Genomic DNA, 23,644 nt, shown 5'->3' with positions numbered 1-23,644 from the left:
AGTGCTGCCCAAGGAGTTCTAATTCGTAGGGGGCACAAACAATTTTATTTGAACTTTGACACATTCTGCTTGATATACATACTGTGCTTGTATATATGAGGTAGATTTATGCAATTTTCAAAGCTTATGGGTCCTAGAAATAGAATTTAATAGTAAAACGTCAAAAAATGCTACCGGGTAAGTAAAACAGTAAATTGATATGTTTTTTAAAAGTGAGCAATTCAGAACATTTAAACATAGACAAATTAACACTTTATAAATTATATTGTAGAATAATAGTAAAGTTTCAAATTAATCAGTTTGAGCTATTTTTACATTTCCTTTAAAAGCTTACTAATAAAATATTTCATACCATCTTTGAGGGGAATATATAACTTTCTAAGTTATTTTCTTCATTCTAGTTCATTGCATAATCACTATGCTTTTGGGAATTGCACTCCAAACATTCAAGACTGTAGGTCAGTTTGTTGAGTAAGTTAGGGCAGCTAAACAGTATGAAAGCAGCATATAAATTCTCAAGACCCAAAAGGGTATCCAGACCAAGAATACCCAAAGCTCATCATACAGTGACTAAAGCAAAAGTTAGTGAGATTGTAGTATTTAAATTTCTGAAAAGCAACTTGCTATTTAATATATTTTTTGAAAAATAAAAACAGTGATTAGATTGGAATCAGTAAGTAGCTTGCTTGTTCTAATGTAGGTATATTACCATTTTTCCTTCCTATGGCTGCCTAAGTATCATGATGTCACTTTCTATATCAGTTTTCCTAAGCTTTTTAATTATATAATCCAGTCTGTCAACCACCATTCTTAGGACAGTTAAAAAAAAATTAATTCTGATATCCAGATTTCAAAAACGAATTGTAAAAGTTTTTAAGTATACAAATCATTAAGAAAATTCACTGGCTTATGTAAAATGTAAACAAAAAGTGATTTTACGTATTTTTTTATTTCTTCTTAAAGTTTCTTTTATTAACCTATGATATATACAGATTATGCATCTATTTCTGACATCTGTTTTGTAGGTTTTATATCTTCTTTTCTATTTTCTCTTTCTCTTGTCACCACTGCATGGATATTTTGCTTTGTTCTCTTGTATGTGTACATTTTCTGTTTTCTGTTTTCAAATCTGTTTTATTTATCTCTGCCTGTTTTTCTTCTTATATCAAGGAAGAAAATTTTTTTTATTTTGCTTCATTTTTAAGATCTCTCTTTCCCTTTGTCTTTTTTCTTTCACTCTCTTATCTCTTTTACACTCCTGCCATTTCTGCTTTTTTCCTTATCATGTCTTTTTGCTTCTTTCTTTCTTGTCCCATTTCACTCATCAGTCTCAGTTCCCATTGAAAGCACTTAAAGCAAAAACAGACTCGTTTAGATAATACAACTATATACCTGATAGTCTTAGTTATGAATGTCACTTTTCCTTAATAAATACCCTTTCTCTTAAAATCTTCTATAATTGTGCAAAATAGCAGAGTTAAGTTGGTACTCTTCAAACATACTTCTAGATAGTAAGGTGTGATCCGGTGGTTGAGAAAGAGAAGAATGATTCATGTTGTATAATGTGTCTTAATTCTTAGGTAATTTTGACCCACTCGAGAAGTGACTTCTTATACTCTCCTTTCCAATACATGTCTCCAAAAAGTGTTTGTAATTTTCAGACACAGAGCATGGTATGTGATGGGGATAAATTAGCATTAATTTATATACTTCTTAACTATTTACATTTTGAAATTGATCATCTATTCTTTGGAACAATCCCATGAGGTAAGTGGATCAAATAGTTTTATCCTTATTTTATAGTTAAGGAAACTGATGCACAGATGGCTCATTTTTGTCTAGGATCAAATAACTAGTAAATGGTGGAACTAAGTGTTGAAACCAGGACTTCTAATTGTAGATTCTTTCTCCCTTTCCTCTTTATCACATTGTTCTAACCAGTTGGAAACAAAATATATACATGAAATATGAAAATTAAAACAATTATAATAAAAAGCATGATATAAAGTAAATGACATCTGATGATTAATAGATTTTTGATCAGTTATTTAATAGATGCTGTTAAATATCTATAAACAATTCATATATAATACATATTTAAAACATAAATAATAAATCACATAAATAGATTACATTATATGTATGTGTATACATACATAGTCTCTTTTAATAGGATCACTAATATTGATCCAGTTTTACATGAGAAGACCATGAGTCAAACTTAGTAATTTCCCCAAAGTCACGTAGCTCTTAATGTAAGCTCCATGAGAGCAGGGACTTAGTCTGCTTTGCTCACTGTTATATCCCCAGGGGTCAGAACAGAGTCTTCATAATAAATTTTTATTTGGTAAGTAAGGTGGTAGAGCCAAGATTAAAATCCCAAACTACTACTGTTTTTTTTTTTAAATATGTCCTGCATCATTAAAGTATGCTACTTGATTGTGAGAAAACTCATTCAAACAATCCAAAACAAACAAAAAATTACAATGTTGGTCCCCTACCCAGTCCAGTGGCTGAGAAAACATTACAAAAATTGATAATAAGAAGTCAGTTTCTCAAGATTTATTTAATACCTTGATCTATACCTTTTCATCTGAATATATAAAAGTGGGATATCCTGTTTTCTTTTTTAGCTCTATCATCAGGGTACTATATTTATGGGTCAAAATGGAAATGTTTCATGATGACCTACTGCTGTTTCCGTTTTGCAGCCTTGCTCATAAGAGTAGAGCCAGGCTGCTATACTTGTTCTTTGCTGTACACACTTTGTGCTTTATGTAACTTTGCTTCCTGTTCTTTTCCTTCATCCAAATTCTATCCATGTTGTAGTGCCCAGCTGAAATCTCACCTTTTCATATCACCATAATCAGTGACCTCTCCTTACAGTGACTCATGGAAGTTAACTGTGATTGGTTTACTTATATGGAATTTATCATTTGCTGTCCTGAGATATCTCTTGTGTTTTTGTTTCATAATATTATTAATATTTATCTTTCATGCCTTTCCACTCCCCATAATATTATAGGTCTTTGAGCATACTTTATCAGTCATTCCTTAAGAATAAACAGAAATGAGCCAATTTTTACAATAGTACAGAGCATACTATGAGGAGTCAGGAACTGATAATAAACCCACTCACTAGAATCCAATCCCCTGCAAGGAGACCAAAGCAAAAAGACTAGGCCTTAGTCTAAAGATAGCTAGATAATGTGACCTGCAGCATAGAAATGAGGGTTATTCTGGTATCAAACTGGAGCATAAGAGGACAAGTACTCAGACTAAGGAAGATCATTTAAAAGCACTTTACAGTATGTAGGTGGAATATAGGCAAAAGTGACTTGATGCTGATATATGTAATACTGAGTTGGAACTGCTTAAATATCTCTTCCCTAAGAGACTTAATTGTGGGCTGTGGTGATAGGAAGTAAATAAGAGAGATTAGACTCAGAAGGTTGAAAAAAAAAAATGCTGCGAGGGGAAGGGGGAAGGAAATTACATGGCCACAGAAGGAAAAATCCAAATGTGGAGGAGACATTTACAGAATAAGAATCTTGGCAAAGCCTGGCATTACACACTGAAGATACTCAAATATTTATGGCTTGATTGCTTGTTGACATCCATCAAAAATCTTATCCCTTAACATGAGAGATATTTGGTGTCTAGTTTTCTGACGGATTTTTTCAGCATTTATGTGAATTTTTGCAATTGTTCAGAAACAGCCAACTGATAAACTGAAGCTTTCTTTCAAAAAATATGTTTTTGATGCTCTGACTTGGATTATGTTCAGAATACTGCTGAAGGCTAATAAATATCCCATCTTCTTCTCTGAACCTGTTCTCTTCTGTGCTAGGGCCACTGGAGTCATTTCTATCTAGTGTTTTAGCAACCAAATTTTAATTTATTTATATTACAGTCAATGAATGTCTAATCTCTGGAACTATTTTATTTTCCTTGTATATTTAAGTATTTGAATTTTCTTTTTTTCTGGAATCTGTTAAAAAGCCAAAATCTCCTTTCAAATTTTGTAAATATCCATTATAGACAGGCAGAAATAAAGTAGAATCCAGGCCTAAAACTTTAAGATTAGCAAAGCGTAGTTTTATTTTACATACTAAATGAGTATAAATAGATATGACTAACTATTGGATTATGTCGCACGTTTCGATGCATTAGAAGCAGAGCTTGAGAGATCAAAGTACTTACTGTTTCATGTGGCAACTTTCCTTAAGTATGAAATAATGTACTTTCTGGCATATATTATGGCTTATTAAGGGGATTGATTTGGTCTAGGCAATAAACATCATGTCAGACATGCCTGGCAGGAAAACCTGCTTAATATGTTTTGTAATAAGATGGAATTTTTTGTTCTCAAAAACATCTGCCAACTGAATTCAAGAGTGAAGACAGAAAATGTCATCAATTTAGTGGTAATCCTATAAATTTAGTTTCTTTCTGAGCAACACATAGCAAGACACACAAAATTCCCAGTGTTAATCACCACTGGTTATAGTACTTTGTAAAACGATGAAACAAAAACATTTTATTTTTATATAATGTGTTAATTAATTCATAATGAATTTTAATATTTCAACTGATAAAATTTTAACAAGCATCTTGCCAACAGATCATTTTTTAAAGCATCTGATTTTTAACGTGTTGGGTTGAGAACTGAGTCAAATGGCTAAATATGTACATATATTCTTTTTAAAAACATATTTCTACCCACATAATTATAGATACACTATTTTTTCCCCTTAGACCACCAGGGGCTGCTGCTGTTCATACTGGATTTTGCTTTCCTCTGAAACTGAGTACCCCCATCACACCGCATCTTTTCTTTCTTCCCTTTTTTCCCCTTAGCCCTAAATCTTTTAATATATAACTGGAAAGAAAAAAGAATAGGCTTAGATAGTAATTTAATAATCAATATAAGAATTTATATTTTAAACATTTTCTACATTCCAAAACATTTACATTTTCCCAAATGAACTTGAAACTGGTAATCATTGAAGGCAGATTTGATAATAATTATTTTTATTTTCTGTTTTTAGTGTCTGAATAACATTCAGAATCATACCCATTGAAGAGATGTAGTATGGAAATGAGATTAAAAGTGCAGAATTTGAATGACCTGAATTTGAATCCCAGCTCTTTCCACTTAATATACTGTGACCTCAAACAAGTTAACTTCCCAATGTCTCAGTTTTTTGGTCTGAAAAAATGGAATGATAATAATATATGTAAAGTGAACGTGGTTTCTGATACACCGTGTTGGGGCTTCAGAGCTAATAAATAACTTCTGTCTTCTCTCAAGTTCATAATCAGCTAAGAAAGTGTCCAATTCTCGAGGTCCCCAGCTTTTATACCTTTCATTACCTTGTACCAAAAATAATATGTCTATCTTACCTTCCTGAGTATGGGACCCAGTGACAAAGGAATCAGACAACAGGATATCAACAAACACCAGCTTTATTAACTGATATAGTTCAAATGGAAAATGTGGCTTAGATCTGTGACTAAATTTAGATTACCTAATATATTTCCCTCTGAAACACATTTTCATCTATCCTCCAAGCACCCACTTCGCCTTTCACAAGGTAGAAAGCAGGTTGGAATGCATCCTTTTTGCAAGTAGCTTTGAAAGATGCCCAGAAGGGCTGAGTGGAGCATTCTGTTTCTTCCCCCAAATGTACTAAGCAAGCAAATCACTCCCCCTGTGGGAGGGAAAGAGTGAGGGATGGTGACAGAAATTGGGAACATCACTTTAGCTGAATGGCTCCACCTGGAGTCAGAAGGGAAATGGATCCCACCTGACAAAAGTTAGCCCCTAATAAAAAGATCGTTATTAGTAGCACTTGCGTTTTCTAGCAACTCAATAAATCAATATTAAAATATAATCATTAAATGTTCACTAAGGATACCTTAGTTTCTTCATATTAAGATTTTCATTTAAAAGGGAAACTAATCAAACCTGATTACAGAGAGAGTAGCCACAAAATTGTTTAATTTTAAAGCATTTAAAGTGCCATGCTTCTATTTTAAATAATCAGAAATCAATCTTTATATTTTCATGTTTCATGCTGCCAAAGCCTAGTAAACAGTAGATTTTTAATAGATATTTGATGAATGAATATTTGAATAAATGCTCGCTTACATGAACCTATAAAGCAGAAGAGACAAACCTTTCATTATATAAATCTGCTCTTTGAAATTGACTAGCATAAGGTTGAAAGAACTGTGATACTATGTATGACTGATACATGCTAACACTCAGAAAATTAGTACATTGTTCTTTAAATCCACTTCAGTATTATGTATACCAGCATTCTTTGAATTCAGTAAAAACAAGCCAAAAAAGAATTTGAAATCAGTAAAATAATTAGATCTTTAGATTTAGAACAGAAATTACAATAAAGACCAGAGCTCTGCATTTATTTGTTTTGGTTGGCTATTGGCCAAATTTGGTGAGGAATTCTGCTGTAAGTATAATGTAGTGGAAAGAAAAAGAACTTCAGAATCAAACAGAATTATGCTACAATGATCTTAATTCTTTCGCAAGCTGTGACTTTGGACAAGTCACCTCTCTCTGACTTTCAGTTTCTTCATCTGTAAATTAAGGATAGTTGTAGCTATTAGGCTGTTGTGAGGGATAAATAAGGTAAATTAATGTGTATGAAAACAACCAGTGGGATACCTACTATTCAGTATATCCCATTTTCTTTCTCTTCTCTCTTTACCCTCTTTTTTTGGGAAGTATGGGGAGAATTATGGCCAAATGAGGTCTTTCCGGTTGGTTTATAATCACTGATTCTCAAACCTTTGGTTCAGGACCCTTTTACATGCTTAAACATTATTAAAGTCACTTAAGTGTTTTTGTTTATGTGGGTTATACCAATTGATACCACAAAAAGAATTAAATCTGAGAAAAATTTTAAATATTTATTTTAGGGGTGCCTGGGTGGCTTAGTCAGTTAAGTGTCTGTCTGGGATCGAGCCCCGCTTGGGGCTCCCTGCTCTGTGGGGAATCTGCTTCTCCCTCTCTCTCTGCCCCTCCCCCCCACTTGTTCTCTCTCGCTCGCTCATTTGAATAAATAAATAAAATCTTAAAACATAAATATAAATATGTATTTTAAGATAGCAATAAGTCCGGGGTGCCTGGGTGACTCAGTCGGTTAAGCGTCTGCCTCCTGCTCAGATTGTGATCCTTGGAGTCCTGGATCAACCCCTTGTTAGGCTCCCTGCTCAGCAGGGAGTCTGCTTCTCCCTCTCCCTCTGCCCTCCCCCCTCCCGCTCATGCTCACTAGCTCTCTTGAGCTCGCTCTCTCAAATAAATAAATGTACTATATGTTGACTAACTGAACATAGTAATTAAACAAATAAAATCTTTTTAAAAATAAAAAATAATATACCAGTAAGTCCATTATATGATGACACAAATAACATATTTTTTATGAGAAATAACTATATTTCTCAAAATAAGCAAAAACACATGGTGAGAAGTGTGGCATTTAAAAAAAATGTCTCTTTAATATCTGGCTTAATAGACAGCTGAATTCCACCTCTGTTTCTTCATTCACTCTCTTCTGATATGTTTTTCATCAACATTTATGAAGAAAATTTGGCCTCATACAGATATGCAGTTATAAAAGGAAGCAGAATTTTAATAGCTTTTTCAGATAATTGTATATATTCTATGATGCTTCACCAACACTCAACAAAAAGTAGTTTCTTTCTTTTTTTTTTTTTTTTAAGATTTTATTTATTTATTTGTCAGAGAGCACAAGCAGGGGGAGCAGCAGGCAGAGCAGGCAGAGGGAAAAGCAGGCTCCCCACTAAGCAAGGAGCCCGATGCGGGACTCTTGGGACCACGACTGAGCCGAAGGCAGATGCTTAACCGACTGAGCCACCCAGGTATCCCAAGAAATAGTTTCTTAAAGATTACTTGCTGTATGAATCTAAAACATATCACTAAGTATTTTTTTGTATTGTTTTCATAAAAATCCATTGGTCGTTGTTGTACTTTGGATGGATCTTTTACTCATGAATGATTTTATAACATCATGTATTGGTCATTTGGAAAATAATGTTGCATTGAGTTATGCAGATCTTCCACATGTTGACATATTCTATTATGTATCAAAAAATCCTATCTATTAATATTACTACCAATCTAATCTGCAAAGATTTTAAGAATTGAAAAAGTATTAAACTCATCAGAGAGGATACAAGTTTCTCCAAATTTTAATTTTAGCAAGAAAGCTCAATTTTTATCATTAGCCACAAACACCATCGGTTGTTTTTCTTGAACTGTCAGACTTATTTTGTTTATGGCTCCCAAACACCCAAATGTGAATAATCATCATTTGCTTATCAGTCTTACAAGTAAAAATGGTGTTCTATTTAAAAAGCAGCTACTTTAGCTCACAACTCAGTTACACAACTACTCTTCCTCTACACAAGCATCATAACATGATTTGGTTTGCAGGTGCCGTTTTTTTTTTTACTTTAAATTCAATTAGCCAAGGTATAGTACATGATCAGTTTTTGATATAATGTTTGATGATTCATTAGTTGAATATAACCCCCAGTCCTCATCATATCATGTGCCCTCTTTAATTCCCATCACCCAGTTATGCGAGTTCATCACTCAGAATATTAAACACACATAGGATCAGGGGTTGAGACTTAATAAAAGTAATTTTTACTGCTTCATCAGCATTTTTTAGGTGAACTGGTGTGTGTGTGTGTGTGTGTTTCTCTTTGAGTGTGTCGCAGTGAAGAACACAGTGACTACTACTACAATTTGGTGCCACTGCTGTGATCTGTGCTAAGTCACAGACAGTTTTGTTCTCCATTGCCTTCTTAACTGCAAATGCCAACACAGTGAAAAAGACACATAATGTCTTAGTATTATTATGTGGACACCCTGAAAGCTCTCAGAAACCTCCAGAGGTTTGCAGACCACATTTCTAGAACCACTGGTCTACCCCTCTTTTTTGGAGTTGAACATACAGGCAACCAAAGGAAGCAGTTTGTAAGATTAAAATAAGAACCATTTTTCAACTGATATGTTAGGCAAAATGAAACTGGAACAGTATGAGTGAGCAGCTATGTAAGCTGAAATAGAGAAGCTAGAACAGGGTATGACTGGTTTATTAAGGCATGTGGGCCTATCCATTTTAACTCTTCTCATCTGGACTCAGGGAGCACTATGTGTAGACTACTTCACCTGTTCTCCATGTTCCCTCCTTCTTCATAGAAACTAAGATGTCAGTCCATACCAGGCCTTTGGAATTTGAGGGTTTAGAATTTGTTTTCTTTCTTCTTTTCTCTTCTTTTTTTTTAAGAGAGGGAAGGGGGAAGGGGCAGAGAGAGAGGGAGAGAAAGTATTTTAAGCAGACTCCACGCCCAGCACAGAGCCCAACGAAGGGGTCGATCTTACGACCCTGAGGTCATGACTTGAGCCCAAATCAAGAGTCAAACGCTCAAGCTCAACTACTGAGTCACCCAGGTGCTCCAGAATTTTTCTTTTACTACTGCTCATCCCCAACAATAGAAGGCCTTGGAGAAACATGTGCCCATTTTGGGTTTTAGCAACTACAATTTTCATTTCGTCCCTCTTTCCTCTAAAATGGATGGCCTCTTGCTTCCCAGGAGGGCTCAAGTATTTAGTCCTGCCATCCAGCTGAGGTCTAATATACTACCATAGTCTACTAGTTCTGTATTGGTGCTCTCTCTGTTTTGTGTTTACCTTAACTTCGCGGTGGACTGGATTCTCTAGGGGTTAAGAGCTGAGTGCTGGTTTCTGGCACATGTGTACAGGGTTTTACACATAGTATTCACTCAACAAATGCTAGTTAAAATTATTGTAATATCCTTAATTTACAGTCCAAGTTGCATCTGTCTGTGACTTTCTCCATTTCTGAAGCCATGTTCTTCCTAGTTCTCCAAATTGGGTTCCTCTTGTTTCTTGTCTAAAGTAACATTTGACAGTAACTGTCTAAAATACAGTTGGATTGACCATGCTTCTATTGGGCTTTAAATGTGAATGGTGGTTCTTGTACTTTCACAACTTCCACTCCCTTTTTTGGGAAAAGGGGGCAATTTAATACCCTCTGTCTCCAACTGTGCCCCACTCTTCTGGTTGGGGCCCTTGTGCATACATTTGTCTAGTTAGAAATAGTTGTTTGTTTCTTTGTGTAATCCTCACAACTGTCTCAGGTATTACCTTGACTTTACAGATAATGTAAAATGAGACTCAGATATAAATAAACTTACTCGTAGTTGTATTCCTAGTAAAAGCAACTAAACTAAGGTTGGAGTCCACATCTATCAGATTGCAAAGCCTATGTTTTCCGAATAAATTACATTGTCAATAGTGAACATTTTTTAAAAGTGGCTCTCTAAGATTTCTCTGTGTTTATATAAAATATATACACATAAGTGAATGAACCAGTGGATCTCTCTTGAATTGGAAGGCGATTGCTGTGATGCAATAAAAATAGTATTCCCCACAATGCAATAGTTTATTCAAAGACTGTTGTCAGAGAGTTGCAATGAGTAGATACATTGAGTATAGAATCTAGGGCCCACATTCTCTTCTCTGCAGTAAGACACCCTTATACTTTCTTTTTTCCTGTGTCCCAAACTGTCTGTCCATCTGGGATGTGTGAGTTGCTTGATGGCAAAGGAGTTTGGAGTTATTGCAGGTGGGGATGAGAAAAAACCTAAATCACCTTATATAGTTGGCTCAAAAGTGCTTTGTTTAACGCAGGTGAACTTTTTTTTTTTTTATCCCTACCCTGATTTCAGTTTGTCTTTAGGTAAGTGTGCCTCTTCTCAGCAATCAGCTTGTTATTTCACCCCATTCCTCTTTGGTGTTTTAGCCAGCCCAGTGTTCACATATGCACATTATAGCTTTATCAGTGGATGGAAGCACTTCTGTGTGCATCTCTCATGTGTAACATAGCGGGGCAATATAACATGTTTACTGAATGACTTGAATAGTTACATTATAGACTCATCTCATTTCAGTTTGAATTATATATGTGCATTTGTAAATGTTATGAAATTGTATGTTTAGATTTACTTGCTCGGAGCATGAAATTGCTGCTTAACATACTCTATGTATCAGTTTCATCTTATACTCATATAATATTAATTTCATTCTTAGCATTATTTTCATATTTTAATACTAGAAGAAAACATTGATTTTTTTTTCCTCCTTGAAAGTAACAGATTAGTTGCAGTTAGTGGCTCATTTAGGGACCCCATAAAAACAAAGATAAAATTTTGAATATGAATCTAAGTGGTCATCTACCAAGACTTTCCCTAATTTCTGTTTGCCCTAAAAATGAGGGTTATACTTGAATTTGTTTTCCCAGAAACTTTAATATAGCTCACCCAATGCCCAAGTTGGTGTTTGAAATTTCTCCCTGAGATTTCAGAAGATCTCTGCCCCAGGAGGTGATAAAGAGAAAGATCACAGGCCTCTATTTCAGGATACTATTATATTTAATAATTCTTAAATAATTTGACTTTTTTTTAATAGTCACTACTTTTTATTTAAAAATCTTTTAGATGGGGCGCCTGGGTGGCTCAGTTGGTTAAGTGACTGCCTTCAGCTCAGGTCATGATCCTGGAGTCCCGGGATCGAGTCCCGCATCGGGCTCCCTGCTCAGCGGGGAGTCTGCTTCTCCCTCTCCCGCTCCCCCATCTTGTGCTCTTTCTCTCTCTCACTCTCTCTCTCAAATAAATAAATAAAATCTTTAAAAAAATAAAAATAAAAAAAAATAAAAATCTTTTAGACACTGTGGGCCAAAGTTTCATATTTCTACTGGAGCAATAATAATACCAATAATTTCCAGAGCTATAGAATGGATAGTTTTTTTTAAAAAAAAAGCTGAACCATCAGATAAAAATTAGAACTAGAATTTTATACTGCTAAATTAAGTAAATCTATCAAAACTAAAATCTTTTTTAGTCATTGAGAAGAGGAATTCATTTTTGCAGTGCTGCTGTTCTAAATTTTTGGCAGTGAGGCGTATTTTTTCCATATTAAAAGAAGTATATATATTCATTCAGCCCACATTTGGTTACTGTTTTAGATGAACAGTACATTTAGTAAGAACATTACCTATAGGAGAAGGTTTCCACCAGAATATGTTGCCAAAAGATAGTATCTGAAAGGTGGTAGGCATTTTTCAGAGACATACCAAGGCCAATTAGTTGATTTCTAGATGTAGATGAGGAAACTGAGAAATTTGCTCAGAATTACACTATTATTAGTAACAAAGCTGTTACTGGGATCTAGGTTTTCTATTTACCATCCTGGTTATTGAAATGTTTATATTAGAACATTTTTTTTTTACCTCCATTTTGATTTGCAAGTGGCTTCTCTGGCCTTTGTCTCAGTAGCTGATGGGGTTGGGGGAGAAGAACAGGGTCTGTGTGTGTGTGTGTGTGTGTAGATTATTAAGGGAGGGGGATAGGTGGTCATTAAGTAATTGAGATTTAAACCAAAAGTTAGTTGAAAACAGTATTCCTAACATAATTGATTTAAAGATCTAAGGGAAGAACATAAATTTGAAAATCTTAGTGCATTATATATGACTTACGATGTTAACTATACTTCATTCACTCTTAATGTTCTTTGTTTCAATTTCACACAGGAGAGTGAAAAAATTTCCTCAGAATTCTTGTGCAGACTTCATATATAATAATGTCATCTAAGAAAGGCTATTATTTGTGCATATATAGCTCAGTCAATTGAAGATTGCTCAGATTATCATCTTTTTTCATTGATTTTAAAAACTTTTATCACATTTTAACATCTCTGAATTTGGGATGCATCTTAAAAATTAATGGCATATCATGGATTATTTGGTGACTCTTTTCTCTTAATGGTACATAAAACAGTGCTACCTTTTAAAATTGATAGTATTGTAGATGGATGAAATATGGTACAAGACAGGCTGCCTCATTGCACAACTCTATGGGAACATAATTCTTATCTGGCACCCCCTAGAGTTGTGCAGGTTATAGACTGTGGCCTTTTAGGGTAGCCCAAATAGAGATGATGTGGAGGGTTTGTTCTTTTTCTTACATTTTACCCCATATTTGGCCCCCTAAATTGTACAAAGACTACCTGCCTACTATTTGGCAATTATTGACCCCTCAGTAAATGTTTATTTATTTACTTACACATCATTGTAAACATTTATGTCCTTTTGTTTGCCAAACCCCATGGAGAGCAGGTTTGAATTTCCTCCTTTAGTAGATGTCATATTACTAGGAAGAGGTAGATCTCTAGATGGTAAACTTAGACAGTAAATCTAGGAAGTAATGACTAAATGATTGTATTAAATGGTGATGTTAGCCCCTCAGTGTCCTAATCGTTTTCCTACTGCCTTTTACTTTTAAAATTTATTGCGGCACTTTCGAGATAACCTAAAGTAACTATTCCTATGATAAAAGTAGAGTACCGGTTTTAGGTTGCATTCTGTTAGTCTACCTTCACTGATTTTATACTATCTCCCAAGTACTAGATACTAAAGAAAAAAACAGGGGAAGAATAAACATGTAATTTCTGCTCAAGACAGGATTAGCCAGGATTACAAAACAAGATACCAAATGTATCTCAAAACTGAAGATGTGTCCTTTTGAGTAGCACAGCTTTGATTGGACCTCTTCGCATTTCAGCGCAGTTGAGCACTATTTACAAAATGTTGTGCTTGCTATAGCTGTTTGTGAGATACACAGATGGAAAAGCCAGAATCTTTGTTCTCCAGGAGCTCAGGCACAGTCTTGTGGGAAGGCCGAAATATTCTTAAGCAACTCTGATAATTAGGCAGTTTGTGGTAAGGATTTTGAAGCAGTTCATATGTTGCATTCTAGGCATATGAAAAAGGGAAAACGTATCTTTCATAATTATTAACATAGCATTAATAAAAAAAGTCAGATACTTAGAGATTCAATAACAGACCACATTGAATATTAAAATTTAAGAACTACTTTATACATTTTCTTTATTAAATATAATTTATTGCAATGAGAACCTCAATTTTTATGCAGATTGCTTATATGAAGTCTTTTACATTATGTTATATAATGTGAATTTTGTGTCATTGAGTATTAAAAACTACTTAAAAATTTTGCCACTTTAAAGAAATTAATTTGGTAGGTGTTTTTGACACATTCTGGAAACTGTAATATTTCAATTTCCAGTAATGTAGTGGTATTTATTCTTGATGTTTAAAATGATTTTGCCCTTACTTGTAGCCCAAATGAAGCTAATTAAACATATAAGTAGCATTCCAAAATTTTTAGAACTATCTAATGTCCCTTAACCAATTCTTTCCTTCTTCTGCTTTTACCTCCTCTACCAAATAATCAATGATACATTCACTTTATGTCTGTGATATACTCATTCACTGGTTAGGAGAAATAATGTAAGTCAATAATAATGCACCTAGGGGCGCCTGGGTGGCTCAGTTGGTTAAGTGACTGCCTTCGGCTCAGATCATAATCCTGGAGTCCCTGGATTGAGTCCCGCATCGGGCTCCCTGCTCGGCAGGGAGTCTGCTTCTCCCTCTGACCCTCCCGACCCTCCCTCCTCTCATGTGCTCTCTCTCTCAGTCTCTCTCTCTCAAATAAATAAATAAAATCTTTAAAAAATAATAATAATAATAATGCACCTAAGCTTTTAATGAAGTCTTATACATCATAAAACACTTTAACTTGTACTTTATTCTTTAGGAAATATAATATGAAGTTATGATAGTAATTTTCTTTAAAAACCATTATTTCTATTTAGGTGTGCATTTTCTTAATTGCTAATGATATTGATGTTTGTAAGTTCCTTTTTATGTGGGTTTAAGTAGTTGTTTTTGGCAAGAGATCTAACCAAGCAACTTTCTTCAGAATGGATTAAAAGATGAATAAATTAATCTTCATGGGATTCTTTGTAGCTCCTGTTCTTTTGCGTTACTCTTAACTATTGGAGTATCTTATATAAGGTAGTTTAAGTAGGAGTTTCTGAGGAGGTTCCATTCTGATTTCAGAGTAATTCTGCTCTTGCCTATACACGTGCCTTCCTTCTTTACACTCCCCCTCTCGTGACCCTGGCTTTAGTTTTTACTAAAAAAGTTTAATATAAGTTAATCCCTTTGTGGAAATACCGTTAACTTCATTTGGTTAAAGATTCTGAGTTAATCATCTTTTTCTGTCCTGTGGCACCTAACAGGTTGCCTTGAATATACATAATATTCAAAACCTGTTGAATGGGTAAATGAACTAAATGACTTTACTTTGAGATTTGACTTTACTTAGACAATGGCCATAGGAGAACTGCCCTCTTTTTACCTCTCCGATATCATTTCCTGCCCCTCTTTTCTTCTTATTCATTCTATCCTCGCTGGTCTCCCACTATTCTTGGAACATGTCAGGCATATCCCTGCCTTTCAGTCTTTGCATTGACTCTTCCCTCTGTCTGTAGTATTTGAAATTGATTTTTTTGTTTGGAGTGAGGTATGAATCCAGTGTCATTTTGTTCATTTTGGTGATTATCCTGACCCTCTTTATTCAAGAAACTATCCTTTTTTTCAATGATATTTAAGTGTTCTATCTACTAGAAATTTGTTTTTATGTTTATTATGTGGATAGTTCATGTTTACATTTTTTTCCAAATAATCAGTTATCCTAACTCCATTTTGAGAACAATTTGTTCTTTCACACTGATTTGAAGTGCCACCTTTAACATAGACTGAATTCGTATGTTCTTGCCCTTTTTTCCTGGGTATTGTTCTATTCCTTTGAAAGCTCTGTCCACACTTGCCAATGCCATTTTAGTGTAATTTTTGAGATTTTATTGTACATTTAGTATCTGGCAGAGTCTTAACATAGTAATAGTCCTCATTTTATTTTTCTATCCTCCTCCTTCCCCACATACCAATTTAAGGTTAGAAATTTAGTTCTGTTATACTGCCACCACCAACAAAAATCTCTTATCTCTCCTCTCTCTCTCCCTTTCCCTCATTTCTGTCTTCATTATCACAATGTTAGATTATGGAGATTATAATTGTTTACAATAGAGTGTTTCTTTTCCTAGAATAATTCTTTTACATTTGCAAGCTGGCAAAATAAAAATATTTATAGCAATTATTTGGCTTTATAATATACCTATTTAACTATTTCCACCCTCCCTGCCAGTCTTTTTATGTCATTTCCCAATGAAATGTGCCTATAGATGATAGATTTTATAAGTAGTTATAAAATGTCAATTTAGAAATAGTGTTCAGATGGCCTGTGGGATGGCCTGCTAATTGATTAGGTGAGGGTTAAAGAAGAAGAAGAAATAAAAGAAGTCTCCTAAGACCTGTCTATTCCACTGAGTTGTAATGAGAATCAAGTAGTGAGGTAGTTGAAGTGACTTTAAAGATTTATAAAACACATAATATAAGTTGTGTTAGTGTTCATACTTTTGTGAGAACTGAAATTTCAACCAATGAAATTACTCCAGTGACCAGTGAGAAATAATAAATAAGTCATTTTATATCTCTGGAGCTCAGTTTTCTCCTCTGTAAAATGGATAGGTATGCAAATAAGTGGGAAGCCATAATTTCTAAACTTTTATGATTCTATGATAATGAAATAATTCTTACTTAAATAATCATTTTTTTCCCTTCTTCTCCGATACTTAAAATGAGCTCCTTTACTAAAAGCAACTACTGGCTTCAATAAAAGGAAAGGAATATCAGGTTAAATTTTATTAGTCAACTGTATTCCATCTCAGTACTCTCTGAAATATAAAAAAACTTAACTGAGATCGTCTGACGAAATGAGTGAATTCTACTTTGCCTTTTCTGATAATCTTTTAGTGCTGCAGAATATACTCTTACAGAAAAAAACCTCAAGGACTGAGACCCCCTAATATTTAACCACAAACACAATTAATATAAAATGTACCAATTTAACTTGGAAAATGTGTTGTTACCATTGGAGATTCAAATTTTTTAAATCGAAAATTTCTTATCACTTTGCAGTTGCCTTCACAACAAATATCTAGAGGGAGCACTTTACCCAGTTAATTAGTAAAGTTAATATATAGTTCTGGGGGAAAAAAGTTCATGTTGACTCCAAATGTTAAATATATATGGGATTAGGGGCACCTGGGTGGCTCAGTCATTGGGCGTCTGCCTTCGGCTCAGGTCATGATCCTGGGGTCCTGGGATCGAGCCCCACATCGGGCTCCCTGCTCTGCGGGAAGGCTGCTTCTCCCTCTCCCACTCCCCCTGCTTGTGTTCCCTCTCTCACTGGCTCTCTCTCTCTCTGTCAAATAAATAAATAAAATATTTTAAAATATATGTATATATGGGATTAATCTTGCCCATTCTGCTATATAGCACATTTGCAAATAATCATAATTAGACATTATTCCAGAAAGAACCTAAATTTTAATTTCTAGGTTATAGTTGTCATTATAGTTGTCACTCACTGTGATGGTGAGTCCCAGAAGGATAACAGCAGACAAAGGCAAACATGTAAGTTCCTTTAATGGAGATAAAAAATATAAAAATTTAACTGCTCACAAACAATACTGTAGGGGGCAGAGGATTCACTGACATGCTCTAAGTAGGAAGAGAAGGCTTCCCTGGCTGGCCCCCATGTGTTCACAGGCCCTTTGTTGCTAATAACACCTGATCATAGTAGGGATCCTATCAGATATTTGAGACTCCCTACTTCACACATGCCCACATACCTACCCACATCTTTCTTGATATTTTTATGACTCCTCGCAACTACTGTGGAAGCTCTGGTTGTAAGTCCTCTTGTTCTCCAGATACAAATCAGATAAACTACTCTGGCATTTTCCTCAGTGTATTCTATGAACTGGAAGAACTGAAGATCGTTTTGCTAGGCATACCCACATTGCAGGCCTAAGGTTTATTTTTACAACTAGGAAGAGTTGATCGTTCTTAGGTTTAAACATACACACACACACACACACACACACACGTGTATGTGTGTAATACACATGTGTTAATAACTGATTTTATAAGGTTATGAACATTTAAACATAGCACACGCGTATGTGTATATGTATGTATACATATGTAAAAAGTACTGTAGTGTTAAGATTATGGGATCTGAAGTCAGAAAAACTCCACTAACTGTATTATGTTGGGCAATTAACTTAAACTCTCCAAGTATCCCTTGCCTTATATATAAAAAGGAGATAATAGTAGTTACTGCCTAGGGTATTGTGAAGATTAAATGAATTAGAGCATATTGTGCATTTAATACAGTATCTAATTCAGAGGAACCACTTGAAAAATGTTAGCTGTTGTTATCACTGTTTTCATGGTTTTAGGATTTCTTGAAAATGTCATACCTTTTCATTTTCTTGTCCTTTCGAGCTGGCCCAGTTTTCATATAGTATTTTTTTCATCTTCCATGAAGTTCTCTTAAAATTTAATATCGCTAAAGAATGTAGCAGATGTATAGCAATAGGAGAAAATCAAATACAAGCGTATTTTACCTTTGAGACAAAAATTTGCTTATGTCATTTACTGTTCAAAATACTAAGTGAACTTTTACTGGATTTACCAAATTATTACAGTCCTCAATTAGGAGAAGTTTTTTTCTGTTCTGTTAGAGATTTATAAAGAATATTACTTGATAAAGAATTGCTAGTAACTGATTTTATAAGGTTATGGAGATTTAAACACAGTATGTTTATCAAGTAAAAGACCTATAGATTATATGTAATATATATTCTTGCTAAAATTTACCTTTTAAAATTAATATTTCCTTATAGCATTCTATTTCTAGGTGTTCACCTTTAGTACAATATGATAATGATCTCATAATCTCATGTTTATGAATTTGATGGAAAATTTAATTCTTGTTACATTCTGTATTCTTAAGAATAATTTTGTTTTAAATTTAATTTCCAAGTTACACATTCCTTTTTTCATAACCTCTGCTTTTCAAAGTATGTGTGGACATTTTTTTTTCAATTACTTGTTGGTGTCTTATCCTAAGACTCCCAAGGTTTGGCCCATGCTTCTTGAGTTAAGATGTGCTCCCAATCTTCCAGTTAGGTCAACCACAAAAATTAAGATATGATAGAAGGTCAGTGAAAGAAATTCATATCAAAACAACTACTCACCATGTCATTATGACAGCCTGCTGTAACAAATGTGCTTCTGTTTTAACTTATGACAATTAATTGCTAAAAGTAATTTAATCTGACAGAGGCAGGGTGTTGAAAGGCTCCTGGAGATGTCATAAAAGTGACCTTTCTGCCCATGTGCTGCCAAAAGCCATTTTTAACAAGGAGCTAAGAAAACAGTGCAACTTCTTTTGTACTTTGTTAATTAGTTATTGATTTGAAACAATGCACTTCCAAATACTGTTAGAAGAGTTAGACACCAGCAAGGTCACTATGTGACAGTCTAGTCCTTATAATCTTTATAGTGTATGAGAATTCTTTGAAGCCTTTTCTTCTGTTAGCCTAAAACTGAGATTGTCTGATTTGCTAAAATGTCTGCAGTTTTATTTTATCATTGAATTTTTCAGTTTAAAATATTTTATATATTATTAATCTGATACTTAGTCATATTTCATTACATGATGTGGTTTCAGCTTTCAGAATCCTCACTTGTGGATTCAGTCTCAAATAAGTACAAATTCTACAGAGAGTGTATATAGTTTGATTAGTGATGCCAAAGAGAACAAGGAAATAATATTATACTCTTGGGCGCCTGGGTGGCTCAGTTGGTTAAGCGACTGCCTTCGGCTCAGGTCATGATCCTGGAGTCCCGGGATCGAGTCCCGCATCGGGCTCCCTGCTCTGCAGGGAGTCTGCTTCTCCCTCTGACCCTCCTCCCTCTCCTGCTCTCTGTCTCTCATTCTCTCTCTCTCAAATAAATAAATAAAATCTTTAAAAAAATAATAATAATAATATTATACTCTTAAAAAGAGAAGCAAGGTAGAGGTTCTAGAATTCATTTATTGAAACCACTAGTTGATCTCTTTTTATTTGGATATTACATTTCTTTTTTTTCTTTTTATTATTATGTTATGTTAATCACCATACATTACATCATTAGTTTTTGATATAGTGTTCCATGATTCATTGTTTGTGTATAACACCCAGTGCTCCATTCAGTATGTGCCCTCTTTAATACCCATCACCAGGCTAACCCATCCCCCCACCCCCCTCCCCTCTAGAACCCTGTTTGTTTCTCAGAGTCCATAGTCTCTCATGGTTCGTCTCCCCCTCCGATTTCCTCCCCTTCATTTTTCCCTTCCTGCTATCTTCTTCTTCTTTTTTTTTTTTAACATATAATGTATTATTTGTTTCAGAGCTACAGGTCTGTGATTTAACAGTCTTACACAATTCACAGTGCTCACCATATTACATTTCTTAATAAGGTATTTAAGTACAAAGTTAAAACTGCAGGGGACGCCTGGATGGCTCATTCAGTTAAGTGTCTGCCTTCAGCTCACGTCATGATCCCAGGGTCCTGGGATCGAGTACCACATCGGGCTTCTTGCTCAGCAGGGAGTCTACTTCTCCCTCTACCTGCCGCCCCCCCCTGCTTTTACTCTCTCTCTCTCTCTGACAAATAAAAAAAATCTTAAAAAAACAAACAACTGCAGGCCTTTGTACAAGTCAGCCTGCAAGGTAATGTGGACAACAGAAAGATCAGAGGGAGAGTGAGTACAACACAAGGTTAAAAGTAGGGATTTTTTTCACCTCCTACTTCTTGTGCTCTAATCCTGAATTATACTAATTAGTTGTTTGTCCTTCAACAAATGTACTCAACCTCTCTGTGCCTCATCCCTGCAATGGGAACCATAATAGTACCTACATCATATTATGATAGTAAAGATTGAATGAATTAATACATGTAAAGTGCTTAATCAGAAGCTGGTATGTAGTAACCATCTGATAAATGTTAGCTGCTATTATTGCTATAATAATAATAATAATAATTTTAAAAAATAAAATATAGTCCATGCCCTTAATATTGTAAGAATTTTGTATTTTTATGTATGCAGTATTTTCAATAGATAAAAATAAATATGGTTATTTTATTATTTTTTTCTCATATTTTTCTTATTAAGTAAATTAGGATATCTTTGCTCTACATAGAAAATATTAAAATAGCATGCAAAATTCTCCTCTGTGTTTGTGTTTCATGATGAACAGTAAAGGAAACACTTGGTATGCCCCGGTTTAAAAACGAAGACAGCTGATAAAATAAAATAAAATAATGATTTTACTAAAATATGTTAAATTTTTCAATTTAATTGTTTAGATGGTGAGAAATCTATGTTTGCAATAGATAAAATGTTTTTCTTAGTATAGAAACATTCTAAATGCCCGCTTTTTATTAAAACTTTTGCATTAATTGGGACAAGCTGAAATGTTTTTTTTTTTAAGTTACATTATTTCAGTAAATATACTTCTTCACAAATAAATAAAACTACATGGAAAACCATACTGTGCTAAGCACTAGTTTTATATAGTAAATACTTGCTTAACATCTCCATTAAGAAGGAGATGCATATCAAAGTACTGAAATTTACAATTACTAGTTGACAAAATTAATTTATAAGAATCTGAACGTGCTATTTTTAATGCCTGTTGTTGGCTGGGTGTAAAAGAAAGATTGATCTCACATAGTATGATGGGAATGTGAGAGAGCAATCTAGGAACATTTATTAAAATTAAAAATACATTTAAAAAAATTAAAAAGACATAAACCTTTCAACCTAGATGTCCTATTCCTGGAAATCTATCTAATTGAAGTAAAACTATCTCTAATGCAAATTTATATTAGCAACAGTTAAAAGATATCAATTGATAACCAAATTCAATATCTAAATTTAAAATCATAAGGTAGAATAGGCTTCTAATAAATGAGTTCTAGAACTGCTATCTTGTCCTAATTTTTAAAGGCTAAAATACACCTTGAAGGGAGAGGCCAGGATAGCAGAATAAGAGGATCCTAAGCTAACCTTGTTGCATGGATACAAGTAGATAGCACTCATATCAGTGTAAATAACCCAGAAAGTGACCTGAAGACTGTCAGAACAAAGTACACAACTAAAGGTAGACAAGAGGCTACATCCAAGAGGGTAGGAAAGGTGAGAATGCAGTGGGGAGCTAAATGGACTGCAGCGATATGCAGGGGTGGGGCATGAACAGGAGAAGGGCAAGAAATGGACTGTCACACTAGGGAGACCACACAGAGAATATGAATCTCCATAACATTTGGTGTTGAAAATGAGAGGGGCCAAATTTTGCAACCAAAGGGATTTAAAGGCTGGAATTTTAAAAATCAGAGGGCTCAGCTCTGGGAGGGTCTGGAGGACTATAGGACATTGAGTCTCCACCCTTAAAGAGACAGCAGGACAAATAGCCCCCAGAAATACAGCATAGAAACAGCACTTTGAAAACGTGGGGCACACAGGAGGGAGAATTATTTAACCCCACTCAGAGTACACCCTGCAGGGGCCAGTTTCATGGAGGGATTTCTTCAGGAACAAAGGAGCTGCAAGGCACCATCTTCCTTCCCCACCAAGCATAACCAGCACAGTGCCCACATTCACTACCTAACTTGCTTATACCAAGCCCCATCCCCTCACACTTCTGCAGATCCTCCCTTCCCATTCACACTTGACTCAGTCCTAGCACCGCAGGTGCCCTCCCCCAGAAAACCAGAGCAAATGTTGCCAACACCCTGTCTCCCAACCAGTGTATTTTGTGGGGCCTCAGTTCCCGGCACTGGTGGTGGCAGGTCCTGCAGAAGCCCAAGGCTCACCTTGTTAAAATGAAAGAATAAGACAAAGTCACAGCAAGAGACCCAAATGAAACAGATATAAGTAATATGCCTGATAGGGAATTTAAAGTAATGATCATAACAGTACTCACTGGACTTGAGAAAAGAGTGGAGGACATCAGTGAGGCCCTTAACAAAGAGAGAGAAAACATAAAAAGGAACCAGTTAGAGATCACCGACATAATAAATAAATTTTAAAATACACTAGATGGAATAAATAGCAGGCTGGAGGAAGCAGAGGAATGTATTAGTGACCTGGAGGACAGAGTAATGGAAAGTAATCAAGCTAAGCAGGTAAGAGAAGAAAGTTACACAAAATGAGAATAGATTTAGGGGCTCAGTAACACCATCAGAAGTATAACATTAGCATGATAGGGATCCCAGAAAGAGAGAAAAGGGGACAGAAAATTTATTTGAAGAAATAATAACTGAAAACTTCCAAATCTAGGGAAGGAAACATACCCAGATTCAGGAGGAATGGAAATCATCCAACAAAATCAACCCAAGGAATTCCATGCCAAGACACATAGTGGTTAAAATGGCAAAAAGTATTGATAAAGAAAAAAAAAATTTAAAGCAGCAAAAGAAAAGACCATTACATACAAGGGAAAACCCCTCCAAGGCTGTCAGTGGATTTTTCAATAGAAATTTTGCAGGCCAAAAGGGAGCAGCACGATACATTTAAAGTGCTGAAAGAAAAAAAATTTACAGCCAAGAATACTCTATCCAATAAGGCTGTCATTCAGAATAGAAGGAGAGAGAAAAATTTTTCCCAGACAAACAAAAGC

The 23,644-nt window shown here is 34.8% G+C and overlaps 1 protein-coding gene across 10 annotated transcripts in view; it reads left to right on the top strand.

Annotated features, from left to right (window-relative positions):
* The window catches only part of FAM172A (family with sequence similarity 172 member A), a 411,264-nt gene that overhangs the window by 169,830 nt on the left and 217,790 nt on the right, over positions 1–23,644 (top strand). The gene's annotated exons all lie outside the window — the stretch shown is intronic.

The sequence above is a fragment of the Mirounga leonina genome, unplaced genomic scaffold (genome assembly GCF_011800145.1).
Source record: "Mirounga leonina isolate KUSES-001 unplaced genomic scaffold, KU_Mleo_1.0 Mir_168, whole genome shotgun sequence".
Classification (NCBI taxonomy): domain Eukaryota; kingdom Metazoa; phylum Chordata; class Mammalia; order Carnivora; family Phocidae; genus Mirounga; species Mirounga leonina.
The sequence above is the reverse complement of the archived record's forward strand: the minus strand, read 5'-3'. Positions and strand labels throughout refer to the sequence as shown.